This window comes from Pleurodeles waltl, chromosome 5 (assembly GCF_031143425.1).
Source record: "Pleurodeles waltl isolate 20211129_DDA chromosome 5, aPleWal1.hap1.20221129, whole genome shotgun sequence".
Classification (NCBI taxonomy): domain Eukaryota; kingdom Metazoa; phylum Chordata; class Amphibia; order Caudata; family Salamandridae; genus Pleurodeles; species Pleurodeles waltl.
Window position 1 is genome coordinate 424,708,947 of NC_090444.1, and position 24,155 is coordinate 424,733,101.

At 45.5% G+C, this 24,155-nt stretch overlaps 1 protein-coding gene across 2 annotated transcripts in view; it reads right to left on the reverse strand.

Moving 5' to 3' along the window:
- The window catches only part of EML6 (EMAP like 6), an 854,573-nt gene that overhangs the window by 648,733 nt on the left and 181,685 nt on the right, over window positions 1-24,155 (reverse strand). The gene's annotated exons all lie outside the window — the stretch shown is intronic.

Sequence of the window (24,155 nt, forward strand, 5' to 3'; positions counted from 1 at the left end):
GTACGTACAGATTTGATAAGAATTCAATTTCATAAAATACACTTTCAATTAGGGTAAAGAATGCTCGTAGCAATTAACCCATTATGGCCTGTATTATTAGAGTGAGAAAAAAGCAAGAGAAAGAAATCCCAGCATGAATGATGCAATGGCTTTTGGAAAACAAACTGAAATTTAGATGTACAAACTAAGGCTGTCTAAATTGATTCCCTATCAATCAACCCTAGCCTTGGTCCATTTGGAATGTGGAAAGGGCCTGGAGCATACATACCGCTACAGGTTGTCCTGGTGAAATGCCTCTAATTTTAAGGTTTCTTTGTGTGATTTTCCTTTCCTGGATTTCACTCACGCTAATTTCATGCCAGTGCATTATCCAATTGGAATTTAGAAACAACCTATTCCTGGGTCTTGGCGTGTTTATTCCTGGGCAACTTCTAATATTGGCCAGAGCTGCACAGTCGCAAAGATTCAGGCCACAATGCTTACCTCTCAAGAGGTTCCCCAGGGTACCCTTGATTCATACATGCATCCGTCACACTCAAAAATCTAGATCAGCATAAAATAAACGTTGGTATATCCCGCTTTCAAACTGAAGCACGCATGGCCGATACTTTTCCATTCTGGCAGCACAGATACAGAGTTCCTTACCTCTCCACATGTGCCTAGCACAGTGTTGAATCTGTAAGAGAAATTGTGGCGGTGTCCGAAGCCTTACCCAGAAGCCCACGGCCTGTGCAATGAAACATCGGCACGCTAAATAGCATGGCTACATAGCACTGAATGCACCCAGACCTCTTTAATCCACTGCTAGGCACTCCCTCCAAATGTCCCCGCTTTCTCCCTTCGTGCGGCTTTTCTAGCTGACTCGTCATCCTTCTTTCCCTTTCATGTGTGTTTTCCTTCTTTTGCTCTTGTGAAATGTCTGATCAGGAAAAATAAGTGCTGGTGCTCAAAATAGGTGCCAGTGGCCCACATCGGCAATCACTGGCTCAAATTAAGCACTGAACTAGCAAATCATAACACAAATTGCAGGAGGAGCATCAAAACCTGTATCCTTATTGTAGAAATCTCACCAACACTTGATGATTAAGAATCCTTTATTTGAATTGTAGTCTTCATACAACAGCTATATCTTGATAACCCCCAGCTTGCTCCTCACTCCAGCTTCCAGCTCCCTTCTCCACTCCCACAATCTAGAATCCTCACTCCACCATTCTATTCTTTCCCTTTAAGACTATCACTACATATCTTACCCCTTATGCATCCAATTAATTCATAAGCACAAATAAATCCTAACATATACTGTTACAATATAATTGCAACAAAATTCGTTCCATGCATTCTCCATCCCTTAATTAACTTTACAGCACAAATAAATCCTAACATATACTGTTACAATATAATTGCAACAAAATTCGTTCCATGCATTCTCCATCCCTTACTTAACTTTACACAAACTTCCCATACTCCACTCTCTTCCATCATCCAGCTTAACAACCAAACTAAATACCTTCATCACCTTTTGTGGTTTAGAAAACTTACTCTCTCCGTTCTTTACTGCCCCAAACGTTTTCACTACCACCCAATAACCAACCTTTAACCCAATGTCTTTCACTCTTTTACTAACATCAGAGTTTAACTTGTTCCGTTCCTGAGAATCCAACACTTTTGCCCTCATGATCTACCCACACTTATTGATTTTCTCTCAACCACCAAGGAGATTCCTTTGTAGCTGGTTCTCTTCCTTTGAGAGCCACAAATGGTGACATTACAGAATGCGGTGTTACTGTATGCGTCCATAACATCCTATTCAATTCTTCTCTCCAATTCAGCCCATTTGCTAAAGAGAGCTGAATATTTTCCATGACAATTTGATTCACCCTCTCCACTAATCCATTTGCTTGCAGACGGAACAATGCAACTCTCTCATGCTTGATTCCCAATCCAATGAGGAATTCTGTCATACGTACTGACACTAATTGCACCCCATTTTTCTGTAACTAAGATGTTAGGTACACCTTCTTCCAAAAACGTTTCTCTAAGGAACTCAATGACATTACTAGCAGAGATGTGCTCCATGGTCTTAACTACAAACCATTTACTATGGTAATCTACCAGGACCACAAGGAATCAACACCTCCTGCCAAGTTTGTCCACTGGACCAATAAAATCCAAAGCTAACTTCTCCCATGGTCCTGCCGGAAACTGCACACACCCCAAAGGTGGCTGTCTGATGGTTCTAGTTTTGTCACTATTTCCACACACTTCACACTCACTCACAACACGCTCCACATCTTTATCCATCCAAGGCCACCAATAGTATTGTCTTAGTCAAGCTTCTGCCCAAATGGCCTTCATGTACTATCTTTACTAATCTCATTCTCAATTTCTTTTAGGTGGAACGATCTTTCCTCGTCTCAGCACTTTTTCTCCATGAACACTTAGCTAATTTTTTACCTCCAGAAATCTTTTCAAATATTCATGTAACTCACTTCCATCCTGATCTGGACTGCTTATAAATTTTTTCAAATCATCATACTCCTTATCACTCGTTATGGCGTCATCCCATTCTTCCTGTTTTATGGTAAGTTCTTCCTCGATTGGAAACACTCCAGTCTCCATCTCACTCATCAATGAGACCTCTTCAGATTACTCATCTATTGGCATGCGTGACATACAGTTAGCCAAAATATTTTTCTTACCTCGCACAAATTCTATAACAAAATTGGAGTCAATAACATTAATCAACCACCTGGAAATCCAGGGTGTTATATTCCCCTCCAAACCCCAACCACATTTAAAAACTTGCAACAGAGGTTTATGATCTGTACGAAGAACAAATGGCAAACCCCACAAATAGTATCTGTAATGATTGATGCCCCAACAACAAGCTAGTGCTTCCTTTTCAATTGCAGAGTATGATCGTTCTGCCCCTTGCAGTCTATGGGATGCAAACCCAACGACCTTTTCTTCCTTACCTTCCAATTGTATAAGAACTGCTCCCAACCCTACACTACTAGCATCGGTCATCAGAATTGTTTTCTTTTTCACATCAAAATGCCCTAGTGTGGGTGCATTAGCAATACAATACTTAATCTTTTCAAAAACAACTTTGCACTCCGTTCCCCATTCAAACACCACTCCTTTCTTCAATAACAACCTCATAGATTCGACGACTTCTGCAAAATCATGTATAAACTTTGAACAGTACTCTACTAACCCTAGAAATGATTTCAGCTGGTCCTTATTATCTGGTCTCGGAGCTTCAGTAATTGCTTTCACAATGCTCTTTTTTGGTTTTATCCCTTCAGCAGACACCTCATGCCCCAAATAATTCACACAACTCTTTCTCAATTGACATTTCTCTTTCTTCACCATCAAACCGTGAATTTCAATCCTCTTCAACACCCTCTCTATTAATTCATCATGTTCCTCAAAAGATTTTCCAACTATAATAATGTCATCTTGAAAGCACAACACATTCTCCACACCTTCAAAAACATTCTGCATAATTCTTTGGAGTACTGCTGATGCAGATGCTAGTCCGATAACATCCTGCAGTAACGATATGCACCCAAAGGAGTTACAAAGGAAGTCAATGGGCGAGAATCTGGATACAAATTAACCTGGTGGTAGGCTGCTGACATGTCTAAAACACTAAATACCCTACCGCCCCCCCATCATGCTTAACATTTCTGTAATGTTCGGCAAGGGTTGTCTATCCACCCAAATGTTCTTGTTAAGATCTCTCAAATCGATGCACAACCTGATCTTCTTTCCTTCCTTAGGTGCTACGACGATGGGTGCCAACCACTCTGAAGAGTCTGTAGGCTCAATTATTTTCTCCTTCAGTAGTCTATCAAGCTCCTGTTGTAATGGTTTTCTCATCAAAAATGGTATTGGTCCTACTTTGTGAACAACTGGGATAGCATTTTTCTTTAGAATTATCCGGTGCGTACATTTTCTCAATTTATCTAATTTCTCAGTAAAGACCTTTGGAAATTTCTCTATCCGCTTCTCACCCCATTCCATTCCAGTTTCTTTAGTTCTCATAGATCCCGCATCCAAACTCTCCACAACCATAGCTGGTTCAATTGCATTCGGATCTAACACAATGTTCAAATCCTTCTGATGTCACCACCTCAAAAATTTGACCCTTCATGAGTCACTTAGACTTTTCCACGAACACCATTTCTTTGGAATACAATGTCCATCCATTTCATTCCTAAAATGTTAATCTTTTTACCTCCATACCCAACCGCCTTCACATCTGCTGCTTGTAAATCTTAAATTTTACCTTTCAGGATCTCTACATATACGTCTTTTGATATTAGGGTAAATAAACTACCCAAATCAACAAATACTCTTACAGCTTCAGATTCTAGCATTATGTCACAATGTGGTTTTTCTAATTTACATGAATTCTCTTCCTTTAGGTTCGTATTATGTTCTGATCCCACCCCTTCCATATTGTTTTCTATCATGCCATTGACAACTAGTACAATTTCTTCTTCCCGTTCCCCTTGTATACTGTCCTACGATTTAATACTATTATTCATCATCTTTCCTTTTGATCTGCAAACTTTGGCTAGATGACCCCGTCTTCCACATGTTCTGCAAGTCAAAGTGCGTGCAGTACACATGGAACTGGAAGCGATATGTCCAGGACATCAACACCTAAAACACAATATATTTGAATCCTTCTTCTCTCCATTCATCACTCCATTAAGTCCAATACCCTTCTCATGTTTCTTTGTTTTACATTCTTTCACCTCAACAGCATTTTCTTTATCTAATTCCTTCATATAATTTTTTGACTCAATTCCTTTCATCCATGCCTCAGTATGCTCCATACTCCTCGCTATCTGTATGGACTCCTCCAATGACGGATCAACGGATAACAATTTTTCTTTCACCTTTTTGTTATTTGTGCAACGCACAGTTTGGTCACGTATAAGAGAGTCACTTAGATCATGGAAGTCACACGTTACCGCTAAACCTCCTAATGCTGCAACATAAGACATTACATCTTCGTCTTGACCCTGAATCCGAGAAAAGAACCTATGCCGTTCAAACACAATGTTTAGTTTCGGAGTAAAATGTTTTTCCAACATTTGCAAGGACATTTCATATAAGTTTATTGGTTGTCCTTCGCCCATACCCAAGGATACTTCTGGCAAATCATCATATATTCTTCTCCCTTCCGTGCCTAAATGGTGTAGTAAAATAGCTTGCTTCCTGAGAGGACTGTACTTGTCCCCCCCAATTGCCAATAAGTGGCAAAAATATTTTTCCATCTTTTCCACGCGATTGTCGGTTCCCCTGGTAAGGGTAAAAAGCATGGAGGTGCAGAAATACTCTGTTCGCCCATACCTATAATAAAGATATAAAATAATAAGCTAACAAAATATACTGAAACAACAATCTAAATTAATAATCTAAAATAAATAATTAAAATAACAATCCAAAATAACTATCTAAAATAATAAATCTTCATGGTATTCCATATCTCATGGCAGTGCTAGGCAAAGATGTGAAGTCCTCTTTCTACTTCCAATATAATTGGAGCTTGAATTAGTCCTTCCACATCTATAATTTGTATTAGTCCTTCTTCCACCTCTATAACTTGTATCAGTCCACCGATCGGTTGAGAGGTGAGGTGGGTTCAGTTTTATGCTCTTCGTTTAATGTTTTATTATTATTATTTTTTATTTTCCTGTTGTTTCTGTGCGTTACTTTAAAGTTCAGGCAGGAGAAGAATATCCGCTTGTTACGCGTGTGGACGCACGCGATCAATTTCTATACTTAATCACGTGTAAATGCACGCGATTCCGGTGCACGCTCACCTCGCGTGTAGATGCACGCGACTTCTTCACTCCTAATCGCGTGTAGGCACACGCTATTCTGGCACGCGCACACCTCGCTTGTAGATGCACGCGATCACCTTACAATCCGCGAGCTTTACGACGGTACGCACACGCATCAGTCAGTTGCTTTTGTTTACATTTGAAATGCGTCGCGCGCCGTATACGCTTACGAAACAAAATGAATCCTTGAAATTCCTATTCAGGGTAACAAGAAAAGGGAAAAAACAATCCTTAAAACTGCAGTATGCAACAAGCAGAAATGCTCTGACTCACGGTTGGCCAACAGGAATCTTCTTCTCATTAGTTCCATTAGAACGTGGCAGACATACCAACTGCCTACTACAAGTACTATAGTCAATAATCTATTTGTGGTACCTCGGATGGGATATCCATCACATTTGTGACTGAGTATCCTGTCACCCAAGCTCTAAGTGGGGTCACATACACAGCTAAGGCACACACACATTCTCAAAACATTCTGTTGCTTTGTAGCCAGGATCTCCCTTTATAATCACATACATATAACATTTCCCAATTACTCACATACAAGAGTTTATCTACACAGGTGGGAACAAGTGTTGGTATCCTGGATGGATAGAAAGGCCTCTAAAATAACTACATCTTGCCACAGATACAATGCACATTTCTGCCATAAATTATATTGTTTCCAGCTTTCCCACCTTTGCATTGTAACTTTATTTGGTTTGGTGGCAAATGAAGGTTGTGAAGGCTGTTCTCAATTAGGTTATCAATAAAAGAGGCCCTGGCTTGTGTGAAGAGTGGAATATACTCTGGATCTCAAATGCAAGAATAGTAAAAGAGTAGCAGAAAAGCTTGAAAGCTGTTGGTGGCATACATAATCTACAATTATGAAAATCCAACTGAGTTGTGTAATTGCATTAAAAAAAAAAAGAAATCCCAATGAGCCCTTAAAACAACCGGTATCATGAAAACTATTATAAGTCAAGAGGCTTCACTGCCTTCCTGGCCTACAGACAAAGAAACGTATGGTTTACTGCAAACAGTGAAATGCAGTTTAGATCGTGGTCAAAGACTAAGGGTCTCATTATGAGTCTGGTGGTCCGAGGACTGCCAGACTTGTGGTGATGGTGAGACTGCCGCACTCCAGGCGGTCCGACTGCCACATTACAACTCTGGCGTGCGGACCTGCCAGGGGACCGCCATCACCACCAGGAATGTGGTTCCCGACAGGTAGATGGCAGTCTGAGTTGTGTTCAGCCACGGCAGCGCTGAACTTAGCGCTGCTGTCGTGCTGATTACAGCTCAGCTTTCCGCCAGCCTTTCCATGGTGGTTACCCCGCCATGGAAAGGCTGGTAGAAAGCAAGTGCCAGGGTCCCCCCGCCCAGAACCATCAGAATGTGCACTGCTTTGTAGACAGTGAGCATTCCGAGGGTGCTGTAGTGCTACGGTATTGGCCTCATCTCCCTCAAGGTCGTAATACGATGTTCCAGCCAGTCAGCCCAGCGGGAACATTGTAATACGACTGGGGGGAACACCACCGGCACAATGGTGACATCCTTCCCACGGCATTGGCGGTCCTGTGGTGGGAGTGGTGGTAATGAGTCCCTAAGTGCCAGGGAGTCTCAAAATCATACAGCAATAAACATACTAAATATTCCGAATGCTTAGTAGTGGTGGGCTCTTAAAGAAGATTAGGACATTGGAATGTTGGGACCTCCACTGAGGACAACAGCAGTAGAGAGGACTACTTTTGGTTGGTATAGATTATTTGTTCCAACATTTTAATAACTCAAATTGAGGGAGGAGTGTTGGACCTGGCCCTTTTACAGGGTCACTCCCCAGACTTTTTGCTTTTGCCTCCTTTGTTGGCTGACGTTTTGACTCTGAGCACTTTTTTTCACTGCTAACCAGTTCTAAAGTGCATGTGCTCTCTCTTACAAATTTGGTATGATTGGTTTATACCGGATTGGCATATTTAATTTACCTATAAGTCCCTTGTAAAGTGGTATCCCTATACCCAGGGTCTGTAAATTAAATGCTACTAGTGGGCCTGCAGCGCTGCTTGCGCCACCCACTGAAGTAGCCTGTCAAACCTATCTAACGCCTCCTAGCGCAGAGCCTGTGTGCGCAGTTTCCTGCCACAGGGGCCTGGCATCTAAATTTACTTGCCAGGCCCAGAACTCCCCTTTTACTACATGTAAGTCAACCCTAAGGTACGCCCTAGCTAGCCCTTTGGGCAGGGTGCCATGTATGTAGAAGGCAGGACATGTGCCATGTTGCGTGGCCTGTCCTGGTAGTGACAAACAGCCTAACTTGGTGTCTCACTGTTGTGAGTGCTGCCCTCTCATAGGATTGCATTGGAAATGCCCTGCCTTAGGTGTAAGGGGTACTGTCTGATTTATGAGGGGTAGCGCTGGCATGTTTGGTATGGTTGTGACAGTGGTAAGAAATGCTGCTTACTGGTGTAGGTTTATTTTTTATTACTATCACAGAAATGCCACTTATAGAAAGTGCGCATTTATCTGTGCTTATGGCTTTGGTGTTTTTCAGCTTGTCTCCAATCAACGTCTGGGCAGAGTGACAGTTGGGGCTTTGTGCATACTTCTCAGACAGCCTGAACACAGGGAGGGTGGAGGTGACACAGAGGTGCATCTACATATTGTAAAGCCTTCCTGGGCTGAGAGAAGGGAGAGGCGGGGCACACCTGCATTTGTAAAGACTGTGCCCTGGCCTCACACAATAGGGTCGTTAACCCCCCACTGATGTTTGGAGCCTGTGCTGAAAGGAGAGAGGGGGCACTCCCAGAACCAGTTGTAACTGGCTGGAACCTCCTCTCTCTCCCTACCATTGAAAAACACTGTAAGAACTGACTATAAGTACAGGGGAATTTTCCCCACAGTTTGAACATTCTTGGAACTTGAAACTGGACACAGAACGCTGATGAATGGACTCACCAGGAAACCACCTTGGACTGCTGCTGTTGTGCTGACCTGTGACCTGCCTGGTCACTAGGAGGAACTGCCACCATCTGCACCTCTTGTGCTGGCCTGTAGCTGGGCCCACCAGCCCTGTGCTTCTTCTGGTTTTGGTTGCTCCCAGGGGCAGAGTGTTGTGGCCCCTCACCCCTGCCAATCCTGCTACCCCTTGCCCATAGCGCTTTTCCAAAGGGGCGCTCTTTTGGTTGTAAGGAAGAATCACCGCTGCAGCCCAGGCTGCAGATTTGACCTAAGCGCTGTGACAAGTGCTTTATTGAGAACCCAAAAAAATCACCACCGCAGCCCGGGGTTCTCTGAGTGCCCCTCGCGCTCTAAACGGTGCTTCTCCCCTGCCGGGAGTCACCGCCGCAACCCGGCTCCTGAGGTGAAACCCAGCGCGCCGGAGGTGCGCTGTCGTTGGTGCCCGCAGGGCACTTAAACATCAAGGAATAGGAGCAATCGTGCTCCTGTCGTACCCCCGGGGCGAGCGCGCTCTCTGGAGCGCCCCCGGGGCACCAGCAGGCACCTGCTTCGAGTGCCTGCCCGCTGCCGCGAGCCAGAAAGGCTCATTTCAGGACTCCTTCGTCGGGCGAGGGGACGGAAGCCTCCTCAGAGGCTCCCCCCACCCCACTAGGCCCCCAGCATCGTGTGGGATCCTGTCATCCACCCCCCCCTTCTGAGGAAGGGCCAGACGAAGCCCAGGGGGAAGCTCCCCCAGAAGACGTGGCCCCCAGGAGGGCCGACATCGACCCAGAAGAGCGGGAGGGGTGGAAGCCTCATCCGAGGCTCCCCGCGCCACCAACGATTGACCTTTTTGTGGCCCCCCCTCCTTGGATAGAGGGGCCCATTTTTGAATTGCAGAGAGGGTGTTGGCTACCCCTCTTCCCTACAGAACAGCGTGTGGCCCCCGTTGAGAGCATAGGAGCACCGGGGGCCCCCCACTACAACCTTCCAGGCACTGGAGTGCCTTACACTAGAAATTAAGGTACTCTTGGGGTCACGGGAAGGGTGGGATGTTCTAGGGTGATCCTCTGAGATAAACATATTTTTATTGATGTCTTTCCATATGTTATGTCTTGCCATATGTTCTCTAATGTTCCTTTTATGGGTATTTAGGAATTGTTCATGACAAGTGCATATACCTCTTACTATAATTCCTGACTACTGCTTATGTTGCTGCCTGTAGCTGGGACCTAGGGACGTTACCCTTTTGCTGGACAGGAGTCAGGGAAGTGTCTTCCCGTGAATCCCCTCTTGCAGGAACTGAATCCCTAGAGAATGCATCAGTAGAGAGGCTGGTTACAGCAGTCTCTATTTTCAGATCTGGGGGGTTGCCCATGATCTGGTTTTCCAACCTAGGGACGATACCCTTTTGCTGGACAGGAGTCAGGGGGGTGTCCTCCCTCAAACCCTCAAAAGGAAGCACCGGCACCCCCCTCTGCGGGGTGGTGCTGCTGATCTCCAGAGTTGGAGCAACCTAGTTCCCAGGTGTCCCCCCTTCTCCTTCAGACTTTAGAACATCCTTTTTACAGGATTGGTCTTTGGTAACGACTACCCTCCCGCCTTGGGGTCCCTCCCGGGTACCTTCCAAGACCTGCGGAGGAGGACAGGTCCCTGTGGATCCTGCACCCTCCCCGGTCAGAACGTTGTCGGGGTTGGTTAAATTCTCACCTCAGTGTACCGATAAGGAGTCCTCTAAGGCATACGTAAGAGGATAGGTCCTTAACAATCCTACTTCCTCCCCGCTGAAAACTTTACCTGGAACAGTTAAATTCCAGCCTTGGGGCCCCTCCCGGGTGCCTTCCAAGACATATGTAAGAGGACAGGTCCCTCTGGATCCTGCACCTTCCCCGCTCAGAATTTGGCCTGAATTACCCAGAACCTCCCCCACCCCTTCCAGGGGTGAACCTAAGACAGCCCTTGGTGTCTGACCAGCTCCCCTGGCACTAAGCCAGAGGTCAGCCTCCTTTGCAAGCTCCCTGGGGTCAGAGAACTTAAAGTAAGACAAGTGTTGGCGTAGCTCTGAAAAACAGCAACGGAACATGTGTTCTCTTAGAATGAGACTAAACAGCCCTTCATAAGTGGTTGCTCTGCTACCCTCCACCCATCCTGTTAGTGCTTTGCTACAAGTCCCCATAAAATCCTCCCAAGACTGGTGAGACCGCTTCCTGCTGCCTCTGAACCTCAACCTGTAGTCTTCAGGGGTGAGCCCATACTCTTCTATCAGGACCTTTCTGATGTTGGGATACCCCTGCCTGTCACTCCCTTCTCGGGCCAGTAGGACATCCCTTTCCACCTCAGGAATATAGCTCTCTAGGACAGTTACCCAATCTGTCTCAGGAATCCTGCGCGCAACTAGAGCTTCTTCATACTCCTTAAGCCACTGACGTATGTCATCTCCCTCCTTGAACCCAGGTATCAAATCTGTGGGTAGGTAAGGATTGCGCCTAACACTAAAAATGCTGCCACCACTGGACTCCACCCGCATTACTAGTGAGTCCAGATTTGTAAGACTGCTCTCTAGAGCGAGCCTTTCTCTGGTAAAGGCCCTTTCAGCCTCTGCCATCCTCTCCTGGGCTAAGGTTTTTTCAACCTCAGCCTGTCTCTCTTTTACAGCCAGCCTAGCTAGCTGCAGCTTCAGGTCCCTCTCTTCCCACCTATCTCTGAGCTCCTCAGGTGACAAGGAATGGGAGGTGGCGCTGCTGCTACGCAAGGACCCAGTAAGGGACTCCCTGTCTATGGGGTCCTTTCTCTCTACTGGCGCCCCTGGCCAGTCATCTTCTCCCTCAGTGTCTAACTCCTCGGGGTCACTATCCCCCTGGGATGTGGACTGGGGACCCTCTTCCTCAGAGTCCTCACTACTCTTGTGGGTCTCTCTAGGGTTTCCCTCAGAACCATCTCCCCTTTGGGCCTCTTTCTGTGCTATAAAGTCAGCCTCATTAAAACTGGACAGGGCTCTCCTGAGGATCCCTTTATGGGCGTCACCCTTTCTAAAAGGTATACTTCTCTCCCTGCAGACTCCCTCTAACTCTTCTATCGTGTAAAACGATATATAATTCATGTCAAAGGTAGGCCTCATTTTGTAAAGAGCACAACACTAGCGTAAACAACAAGAGTCCAAAGTGCGAGTATACAACACAGGAGTAAAAACAAAAATGACTAGCTTGAGAGAACAGGAGAATAATTTAAGAAAAGAGAATTAAAACATGTAATGGTCTAAGTGCAATTTGCGGTGCAAAAATTAGTCACAAGGTATTGTGCAAGCACAAGTCCTATCCTCACCGCTGACAACCAATGTTAGAAATGGGGTTTCTGGTTGGCTAAGATATGCACCTCAGCCAGGCATAACCTACCCACTCTAGTCAGGGTTTGGGAGTTACACGTCCAAGATAACCCCTGCTCACCCCCTTGGTAGCTTGGCACGAGCAGTCAGGCTTAACCTGGAGGCAATGTGTAAAGCGTCTGCACAACACACAACACATGTGACGCAAAATGTACACCACAAAGTAAACACAACACTGAGCTATGTAAAAATAATCTGTATTGCACAAAACATAATTAGACCAACATTACACGTAAGTAATACCCTGCTACCTTAGCAGTTGTCAGAGGGTTACACAACTTACTAATATTCTGCAAGAATATGCAGTTGTCACATTAGAACATGTAAGTACTCAGAATTCTGCAACATAAAAAGTCTGCCTTTTGATAAATGTCATTGTGGTTCTATCTGGCACATAGCCTCTTAGAGTTGTTAGCACTTTTCTTAGTGCAAATTTTGGGACCATAAGGGGCTTCTGATGGATCGAAGCTCACAACTGAGGCTGGTCAACACATCATTACATTGAAGGAATGTAAAGCTCATTAGTTTGAGAGAAGGGAGAGGTGGGGCACACCTGCATTTGTAAAGACTGTGCCCTGGCCTCACACAATAGGGTCGTTAACCCCCCACTGATGTTTGGAGCCTGTGCCAGTGAGTTGTAACTGGCTGGAACCTCCTCTCTCTCCCTACCATTGAAAAACACTGTAAGAACTGACTATAAGTACAGGGGAATTTTCCCCCCAGTTTGAACATTCTTGGAACTTGAAACTGGACACAGAACGCTGATGAATGGACTCACAAGGAAACCACCTTGGACTGCTGCTGTTGTGCTGACCTGTGACCTGCCTGGTCACTAGGAGGAACTGCCACCATCTGCACCTCTTGTGCTGGCCTGTAGCTGGGCCCACCAGCCCTGTGCTTCTTCTGGTTTTGGTTGCTCCCAGGGGCAGGGTGTTGTGGCCCCTCACCCCTGCCAATCCTGCTACCATTTGCCCATAGCGCTTTTCCAAAGGGGCGCTCTTTTGGTTCTAAGGAAGAATCACCGCCGCAGCCCGGGCTGCGGATTTGACCTAAGCGCTGTGACAAGTGCTTTATTGGGAACCCAAAAAAATCACCGCCGCAGCCCGGGGTTCTCGGAGTGCCCCTCGCGCTCTAAACAGCGCTTCTACCCTGCCGGGAGTCATCGCTGCAACCCGGCTCCTGAGGTGAATCCCAGCGTGCCGGAGCTGCGCTGTTGTCGGTGCCCGCAGGGCACTTAGGAATCAAGGAATAGGAGCAATCGCGCTCCTGTCGTACCCCCGGGGCGAGCTCGCTCTCTGGAGCGCCCCCAGGGCACCAGCAGGCACCTGCTTCGGGTGCCTGCCCGCTGCCGCGAGCCGGAAAGTCTCATTTCAGGACTCCTTTGTCGGGCGAGGGGACGGAAGCCTCCTCAGAGGCTCCCCCCGCCCCACTAGACCCCCAGCATCATGTGGGGCCCTGTCCTCCCCCCCTCCCCCTTCTGAGGAAGGGCCGGACAGAGCCCAGGGGGACGCTCCCCCAGAGGACGCGGCCCCCAGGAGGGCCAACATCGAGCCTCCCCGCGCCGCCAACGATCGACCTTATGAGCATTTTTGTGGCCCCCCCTCCTTGGATAGAGGGGCCCGTTTTTGAATTGCAGAGAGGGTGTTGGCTACTCCCTCCCCTACAGAACAGCGTGTGGCCCCCGTTGAGTGCATAGGAGCGACGGGGGCCCCCCACTACGACCTTCCAGGCACTGGAGGGCCTTACACTAGAAATTAAGGTACTCTTGGGGTCACAGGAAGGGTGGGATGTTCTGGGGTGATCCTCTGAGATAAACATATTTTTATTTATGTCTTGCCATATGTTATGTCTTGCCATATGTTCTCTAATGTTCCTTTTATGGGTATTTAGGAATTGTTCATGACAAGTGCATATACCTCTTACTATAATTCCGGACTACTGCTTATGTTGCAGAATTCTGAGTACTTACGTGTTCTAATGTGACAACTGCATATTCTTGCAGAATATTAGTAACTTGTGTAACCCTCTGACAACTGCTATGGTAGCAGGGTATTACTTACGTATAATGTTGGTCTAATTATGTTTTGTGCAATACAGATTATTACATAGCTCAGTGTTGTGTTTACTTTGTGGTGTACATTTTGCGTCACGTGTGTTGTGCGAACGCTTTACACATTGCCTCCAGGTTAAGCCTGACTGCTCATGCCAACCTACCAAGGGGGTGAGCAGGGGTTATCTTGGACGTGTAACTCCCAAACCCTGACTAGAGTGGGTAGGTTCTGCCTGGCTGAGGTGCATATCTTAGCCAACCAGAAACCCCATTTCTAACAAGGAGTATCAACACCTGTGGCCTTATTTAGAGTTTGGCTTATGGGATAAATCATCAGAATGTGGCAGATATCCCATCTGCCTATTACAAGTACTGTAGTCAATAATCTATTTATTGTACATCAGATGGGATATTCATCACATTTGTGACTGAGTCAGTCATATTGTTCAGTTCTAATTTAGAACATTCTACCCTCAATTTGTGGAATATTCTAACAGTTTTATTGCGCTCTGTTTCTGTTTACACAGATCCACACAGGCTCCCTAGCCTTACTCTGGTAGAGGGCCTTTAATGACTAGTATAGCCCTTGGCAGAGAGCTGGGGGTATATTAGAAGATTGGAATGTCAGGATCACTAGCTTGACAATCGAGGGGCAATGGGGCCAATAATACTACCTTCCCTATCATTTCAATGTTTGTCTTTCTTTTAATCCTGTTTAATTTAGATAATTCAACCTGACTACCCGTGTTGAAGCCCTTGCCTGTAACTTGGGTACAGATGCTTAAGTGCCTGGTATAGGAAAGGGCTACAATGCTATAAAAAAAAGGTACAAAAACCTTTGAATAAGGCAATCGGCATTAGGGAGATAAATGTGGATAGAGAGGCTAAACAACTGGTATAGGCCCAGGCAGAGGGTTATAATGCTATAAAAGGGTACAAGTACCTCCAACTAAGGCAATTGGCATTAGGAGGACAAACTAGATCTTAGAGTACCCTACCTCAGTTAAAGCAACTCTGTTTCACAGGACTCTGGTACTTACAGAAATCTGGCAAAAAGTTTCTAAAGTTTTTCTTCTTAGGCCAATCTAAAGAGAGCTGCAGAGGGGAAAAAGGGAAGACAAGAGGATGGTAAAAACATCACACATGTGGTCATGTAAACCAATATTGTCCACTAGTGTTCAAATGAACTTAATCTCCATACACTTGTAGCACAAGTACATACTGGTAATAATAATACATATTCTCCTACAGGTGTTGACATTTTGTTGTAGAAATTGTGTGCATATTGGGACTTTCCAGCAAATTTTGGTAATACTGTGATTCAGCCATCAGAGTCTGCCTTTTGATAAATGTCATTGTGGTTCTATCTGGCACACAGCCTCTTAGAGTTGTTAGCACTTTTCTTGGTGCAAATTTTGGGACCATAAGGCGCTTCTGATGGATCGAAGCTCACAACTGAGGCTGGTCAACACATCATTACATTGAAGGAATGTAAAGCTCATTAGTTCCCTTAAAAAAAGTCAGAGAATTATTACGTTCCAACCTCTAAAGGTTTATTACATGCTAAGGGTTTACAGAAGGCAATAATTAGAGTAGCTTTGATTGACCAAAATACAAATGCATCAAATAATATGAAGTTCAAATCAAGTCAAAGTCATATAAGTAAGAGGAAGAACTAGTATGGAGTTGGCTCAAAGAAAAGGGTGAAGAAAAATCAGTGCTCTCGCTCTGAGAGCTCTAACTATCCTACTCTGCTCCACTCTAAGCTGCATCAATAAATAGTCTGCCCCTAATCTACTCTGCATTAATTTAAATCACACAATTGCAACATTTGATACACCTACACACAGTCCTCATTTGACGGTCCAAGCAGGTTAAAGCAAGATGATACAATCATGTTTTTGTTAGGTTCTCAAGAATCCTCAAAATGCAGCTTCTCTCAGTGTCCTTCAAACTAGCATTACCTGTAACAGGATGAGATACAGGGATCAGCCTGTACTCTGCAGGTGTCTCCGTGAATGTGTTGATAGAGATAAAAATTATGTAATGTACGCCATGATATGTGCGTGCATAACAAAAAATCTGCGTTACTACTATGGATTCTACCCGATGTGACCTCCTTCATCAACCCTGAGTCAGAAATACGTGGTCAGGCAAGCCCTGTGACCTAAGCCCAAAGCTACTGACTAACAGATCACAAGTGGTGTGACACATAGACCGTTGACAAACGGTGGAACAGGAAATCCCAGAACAATCTCTCAGATAGGCATTGGCACCACAATAGTTGTTGGAGATTGTCCCCCAATAAAACGTATTTAGCTAGAGGGGTGCGCGGACTCAAAACACCATAAAAATTAGATGCCACATGAAGTGGTCACTAGGTCGAGACCCACTTGAGCACTTTATCAGATAATCAGATTCACAATTGCATGACTAGGCCTGGATTCCTTTCTGCAAAAAATGTATAGAATTGTTTTATAATCCTTCAAGAGTTGCATATAAGGTTGCTCAGAACTCTGTAACTTTGAAAGACAGTCATCAGAACACAGCTCTGTACAGCGCTCTCCTGGCCGCTGCATTTAAATAAACTGTTCCTGTTTTGCCAAACGCCTCATCTCATTTCTTTAAGGTAAATCCGCATTTGAGCAACAAATGTGTTACTTATTAAAACATTCCATGGTTATCACAAAGAAAAGAAACATTTCTTCACATGGGAAATTGAAATAATTAGGACTCCAGCTTCACCTGTATCTAAGCAAGATGGCAGACTACAATAGCTATTTTAAAATGCAAGCCTACATTAGCTACGGTCAGTCTAAACGTGAAGAAAGGTAGTTAATAACATTTGCCGGTTTATGTGTTAATGTCATACTAATGCAACATTATAATATAAGGAAAAAAGTCACCAGGGTGTGGCCTCTAAGGCTCAATGCTAGTTGAGTAATTTCCCTATTTCTTACTTGCAGGCAGAGTTTCCTTAGGACACATCTGGAAGAAAAATGTACCTACTTAGTTACCTACTTGTGTGGCTAAACAGAGTGTGGAGCACTCTTGCTTGCAAACAGTTAATGTTTAATCTCAAAATATAAAAGTTTGCTTCTAACATAACTTATGTATTTGTAAAGTGAACATTCTCCCAGATGGGTATTTTGGCACAGATGTTTATTGTTACCCACTCAATTGTACTCATTTAATCATCATCAGATTGATGAAAGGCTCAGTGGACCTACTGGGTGGTCAAACACAGGTCCCTGTAGTAGATACATTCATCCAGTGAGCCACCAAACCAGAAATATGGTACCCTGGAAGCTGGTGATTGTCATGTTACTCAACATTATCATTGTTGGCATCGCATCCAGAATGCTAAGATGGGCTCAAGCCATCATGATGCTGTCATTCATGTCAGTGGTCTGCTGCATGTTACGCTCATTAAGACTGTAAATCTTAGGCATGAAGAAGCTTTAGGTGTGTGGTACCTTGGAAGGGTGGGAACAGATGCTAGTAGCCTTCTAGCCACACACTTTCGGACTTTGACAGCTGCCTCTCACCCCATTTTGAGTCATTGTCTGAAGCTTGAGACCATAATAGTGGGCATAAATGAACAGCAAGAAACGCCCCTAAGAACAATCAACAAGAGATATTAGTGGTAGGTCTGAGGACCACCAGGGCTGGCAGGTGAGGAGAAAAAGAAATCCTTAAGACTAGATTTGTGACAGTGCCCCAACATGGTAACGTGCTAATGTTTTCCTTCTCAGGCTAGGTCAATGTCAGACCCAGATGAAAGATCACCACAAAAGCTGTGGCTGGAGTCCATCACGGACCACTCATGATCACATACCCTAGCTCAAGAAGAGCTTTGGCGAACCCTGAACAGAGGTTAGCAGGTAGCAGAGGCCCACGACTTACAAGCAGAGGGTTAATTCCTTACAAAGCAAGACAGATATTGACATTATAAACCACCTGTCTGGGGCATGCCTGCTAGGACCATAGTGAGAGATGTCAGTTGAGGTGTCTGACTGACTAGACAGCAGGTGGCCTAGGTGGATCCTCTGGTACAAATTACATTGCCCTGACAAAGGGTGCAGGTCCTCCACTTGCAGAGGAACTACAAATATAATTGCCTGACAATTATTGCTCATGAATATGCCCACAGAGTAAGGGCAGCATGGTGGAAGTTCTAAAGACAGAAAAACCATGAACCATGAGGTGGAAACAACAGAATACTGTGCACATATCCTTTTTATGTGCCAGTTAACAATCGAGCGTCTAAAAGCAATCTGTGTGATACCGCAATTAGGCATAAAGGGGACCAAGAATGGAGAGCACAAAGCTGATTCCTGCATATTAGCAGCATTGTAGGCTGAAGGCTTGAACATCTGATAATATCTAAAGACAAAACTTGGGTGTCATGATGCGGAAAGAGAGAGTAAATAAACCTAGACAAAACAACCGCAGCAAAATATACTCTACTCATTCAACTACTAAGACATAAGACAAAGAAAACAAGAAAAAGTAAAACGAGAAAGGGGCAGAAACAAATAAAGCTTCAGGGGAAAATATAACACATGCCTGCAACACTGCTACTATGTGATGTCTCTCTCCAGTGCTTAATTTGCGCAGGAACAAGTGCTGGTGCCCAAAGGTTTTCTCAGAAGCTCACAGCTAGTGCTATTAAATGTAGGTACACCACCTCGTGCCTCATGCCTCTTTATCCCACTACCAGACAAACCCTGTCCCTTTATCGCTCTCTCTTGCAGATTGCTTCTTTCTCTATTAGTGGCAGTTTTTCCAGCTTTTTCTTCATCCTTCTTTACCCTGTGTTTGTTTTTCCTCCTGTTGCTCTCGGTAAAAGTCTGAAGACGAAAAAATAAGTGTCGTCCCAAAAAATGAGTGCTGGTAGGCCCCACTGGCTAAAATAAACACTATGCCTAAATCTTAAGCCAAGGTAGCATCTTCCATGTCAATAAACGTTTTATTGAATAATATTGCTATGCTATATTACGGGTACCCTTGGCTTTGACCATACTGGAGTCCAGTGGCAACATCGATTGTGACTGATTAGTGAGATTTTACCAAAGTATTAATTAGTGTAATTTTACCAACCTGTTAGTGCAATTATTTGTGGCCATGAGAGAAACTTAACAGGGTGCTGCCACAAACCTGAAAGTAAAGGTAATACAGCAAATAGTCAGTATGATAAAGTGCACTTCTTTCAGCAGGTTTGTTTATTGAATGCTGGTTTGCTAAATACTTGTCTTATTCGGCTCCTATATTACTACGCCACTTCTAACTTCTAATTGCCATTCTTCCTTGTTGATTTTCTTATGTTTATATATATATATATATATATATTAGGTCTGGTTATAATGTGTTCGAAGTTTTGGTTTCAGCCCTCATTGTACCAGGTACATGGTGTGAATAAATATTGTAAGGTTTCTCCTGCAGCGTTATTGCATTCATAGGTTTCATAGGTCACAGATTTTCTATGATCCCATCTTTCGTTTTTTGCATTAATCCCTGTCGGTCTGCCCTTCTTTGTTTTATTTTTTCAAGGTTCACAAGATATGTTTGGGGCTTATTGCTTATTTCAGAGATCTCTTTCTATGTTGTGTTGGAGAGTGTCTACATTTCACTTACTCAGGAGCTAGTTTCAGCTTTATTCAGACAAATCAATCTGCCCGTCAGTGGGTATCCATTTTGATTTGTCCATAACCTTTCAATCTGTAAACCCAACGAACAAGTTACTTACCTTCGGTAACGACTTTTCTGGTGGATACATTAGCTACCTGTGGATTCCTCACCTAATGAATACTCCCATGGCGCCAGCATTCGACGGAAATCTTCTTCCCAGCTTCTGCACGTCGACGAGGACGTCACATTAGCCCACGCGACGCCGTCTTACGTCATACAGGCAATAAGAGGTCCTCGCCGACGTCAGTACCAACATTTTTTATGTGCATGAGAACAATGACCCTATGCAATGAGAGATCAAGGCAACATCTGATAACATTGTAAAGTACACAACATTTCCATGAAAAGGCCATAGATTTAATAGGATTCTTGTTTCTTTCTAAAACAAAACATTTATATATATCAAATATGCATATACGCAAGGAAATATATATATATATACATGAACAAGTATCCATATATACAAAATCTATTACAGCCCCAAAGACCAAGAGGAGCACACCCAAGGATTACTTGGTTAGACCAGACAGGCAACGGGGAGGCGGGTGGGACCGTGAGGAATCCACAGGTAGCTAATGTATCCACCAGAAAAGTCGTTACCGAAGGTAAGTAACTCGTTCTTCTGATGGATACAACTACCTGTGGATTCCTCACCTAATGAATAGAGTCCCAAAGCAGTACCGCACTCGGTGGTGGGTACCTGTATGGTCAAACCAAGAAATACTGCAGCACTGACCGTGCAAAAGGGCCGTCCCTTCTGACCTCAGAGTCCAAGCAGTAGTGCTTCACAAAAGTGTGAAGGGACGACCAAGTTGCGGCCTTGCAGATGTCGACCACAGGAACACCCCTAGCCAAAGCCGAAGTGGCCGACTTAGCCCTGGTGGAATGAGCTCTAATACCATCAGGAGGATCCTTCTTTGCTAAAGAGTAACAGATTTTAATGCAAAGAACAACCCACCTGGAGAGTGTTCTCTTGTGGACTGACTTTCCTCTCCTCTTGCCCACGTATCCGATAAACAGCTGATCCTCCAGCCTGATATCCTTCATTCTGTCAATGTAGAAGCTTAACGCCCTCTTTGGGTCCAAGCGATGTAGTCTTTCTTCCTCCTTTGAAGGATGAGGCGGAGGATAGAATGTGGACAAAGTGATTGTCTGGGCCAAATGGAAGGGTGAAACAACCTTCGGAAGGAAAGCAGCCTTGGCCCTCAACACCACCTTATCCGCATAAAAAGTTGTATAAGGGGGTTTTACTGATAAAGCCTGCAACTCACTCACTCTCCTTGCAGATGTTATGGCCACCAGGAAAATTGTTTTAATAACTAAATACCTTAAGGAGCAGGAATGCATAGGCTCAAAAGGGGACCCCATAAGGAAAGTCAGGACCAAGGACAAATCCCATTGTGGCATAACGAATGGTTTTGGAGGATATTTATTTAGAAGACCCTTCAAGAATCTAAGAACAATAGGAGACTTAAACAGTGATGGTTGGTCTGGCAGACAAATGAAGGCTGACAAGGCAGACAAGTAACCTTTAATAGTAGCCACTGCACAACCTTTCTGCGCTAGAGACAAAGCAAAAGATAAAACATCTGACAAATGAGCACGTAAGGGATCAATCTGTCTCTCTCCACACCATACCACAAATTTAGACCACCTATTAGCGTAGATAGTTTTAGTGGAGTGTCGCCTGGCCGCTAAGATAACATCCACTACATCAGGTGGGAGAGAGAAGGAACTCAGGTTGCCCCGTTCAATCTCCAGGCATGAAGGCGCAGGTTCTGGAGGTGGGGGTGTAAAACCTGCCCCTGCGACTGCGAGAGGAGGTCTGCCCTGAGAGGGAGACAGAGCGGAGGGCACATTGAGAGTTGGAGAAGATCGGAATACCATACCCTCCTTGGCCAATCCGGAGCTATTAAGGTTACTTGGGCCCGGTCTTAGCGAATTTTCCTCAATACTCGAGGAATCAAGGGTATGGGGGGAAACGCGTAAAGCAACTGGTCGCACCAGGTCCTCTGAAACGCGTCCCCCAAAGCCCCCTGCACCGGATACTGCAGTATAACGGACAGTGCGTGTTCTCCCGGGTGGCAAACAGATCTATCCGAGGAACCCCCCACAACTGGAAGATTAGACGGACTTGATCTGGATGGAGACGCCACTCGTGGTCGGCCGAGAAATGGCGACTGAGATTGTCCGCACGTACATTCAAGACTCCGGCCAGATGATTTGCTACCAAGCAAATCTGATGGTCCTTTGCCCAGGACCATAGTCGAAGAGCTTCTCTACAGAGAAGGTACGACCCCACTCCTCCCGGTTTGTTTATATACCACATTGCGGTAGTATTGTCCGTCAGGACCTGAACCGACTGACCGCGAAGGGGAAGGAGGAAGGCCTTGAGAGCCAGACGTACAGCCCGCAACTCAAACAGATTGATATGAACAATCTGTTCCTCTGGAGACCAAAGCCCTTTGATCTCCAGATCCCCCAGATGAGCTCCCCACCCTAGAGTGGAAGCATCCGTTATGACCGTGGTCACCGGTGGTGACTGCGCGAACGGCTTTCCTTGAGAAAGATTGTCGCCTGCAATCCACCACTTCAAATCCGCAGCAGCATCTCTGGAGATTTTGGCGGAACTTTCGAGATCTCCTTTGTGTTGAGACCACTGCCTTCGGGGGCACCACTGAAGAGCCCTCATGTGCCAGCGAGCATGGGTGACCAACAGTATGCAGGAGGCAAACAGACCGAGCAGACGAAGGACCTTGAGGACTGGAATGACCGCTCCGTTTCAAAACATTGGAACCAACTCCTGAATATCTCGAATCCGCTGAGGCGGAGGAAAGGCTCGATCCAATGTTGTATCCAGTACTGCCCCTATGAACAGGAGACGTTGAGAGGGCTCTAGGTGAGATTTGGGCACGTTCACCGAAAAGCCCAGGTCGAACAACAACAGGGTTGTTGACTGTAGATGATGCGACGCAAGCTCCGGGTACTTGGCTTTGATCAACCAGTCGTCCAGGTAAGGGAATACTGCTATCCCCTTTCTCCTGAGCTCTGCCGCAACCACCGACATCACCTTCGTGAAGACTCGAGGTGCTGAAGTAAGACCAAATGGGAGGACCGCAAACTGATAGTGCTGCGACCCACCACAAACCGGAGATACTTCCTGTGCGACTTGAGTATCGGGATATGAAAATAAGCATCCTGCAAGTCGACAGACACCATCCAATCTCCATTGTTCAACGTCAAAAGCACCTGAGCTAGGGTCAGCATCTTGAACTTTTCCTGCTTGAGGAACCAATTCAAGATCCTCAGGTCCAGAATTGGTCTCAACCGACCATCCTTCTTGGCAATCAGGAAGTATCTCGAGTAACAACCTTGACCCCTTTCCTGCTCTGGGACCAACTCCACCGCGCCCTTTAATAGGAGGACTTGAACTTCCTGTTCTAGCAACAGGAGATGTTCTTTTGAACAATACGATGGGCGGGGCGGAAACTCCCAAAAGGGAAGGGTGTAGCCTTTCCCCACAATGCTGATAACCCAAGTGTCCGATGTAATAGTCTGCCACTCGTGAAGAAAGTGTCGTAACCTTCCCCCTACAGGAGAGGAGTGAGTGGGGACTGGTGGAAGCCTAAGGCTGCTTCCCCTGCTGCACCCCTCCAGAGGACGAGGAAGAGGCAGAGTGCTGCTGAGAGGCTCCCCTGGTGCGGATCCTACCTCTCCCTCTAATCGATCTAAAGGTGAGAGAAGAGGCAGGTTGCTGGTATCTCCCCCGAAAGGAAGAGGAGGAAGAACCCCGTCCAAAACCACGAAACCTCCTAAAAAACCTAGAGGAGGCAGAAGAAGGGGCTTGCAGTCCCAGTGACTTGGCTGTGGCTCTGCTCTCTTTAAACCTTTCCAAGGCCGAATCCGCTTTGGCTCCAAACATTTTGTCCCCATCAAACGGGAGGTCCAACAGGGTCGACTGCACGTCCGCAGAGAACCCTGAGTTGCGGAGCCAAGCCTGTCTCCTCGCCACCACAGCCGTGCCCATCGCCCTAGCCACCGAGTCGGTCGTATCCAACCCAGACTGGATAATCTGGGTGGCAGCCTGGGCATCCGAAACAATGCTCAAAAGTCCTTGGGGAAGCTCCGTATACGAAGATGATATGTCGTCCATAAGAGCATGGATGTATCTCCCCAAAATGCAAGTCGCGTTGGTGGCCTTCAACGCCATACTGCAGGACAAAAAAATCTTTTTGGATTGTGCGCCCAA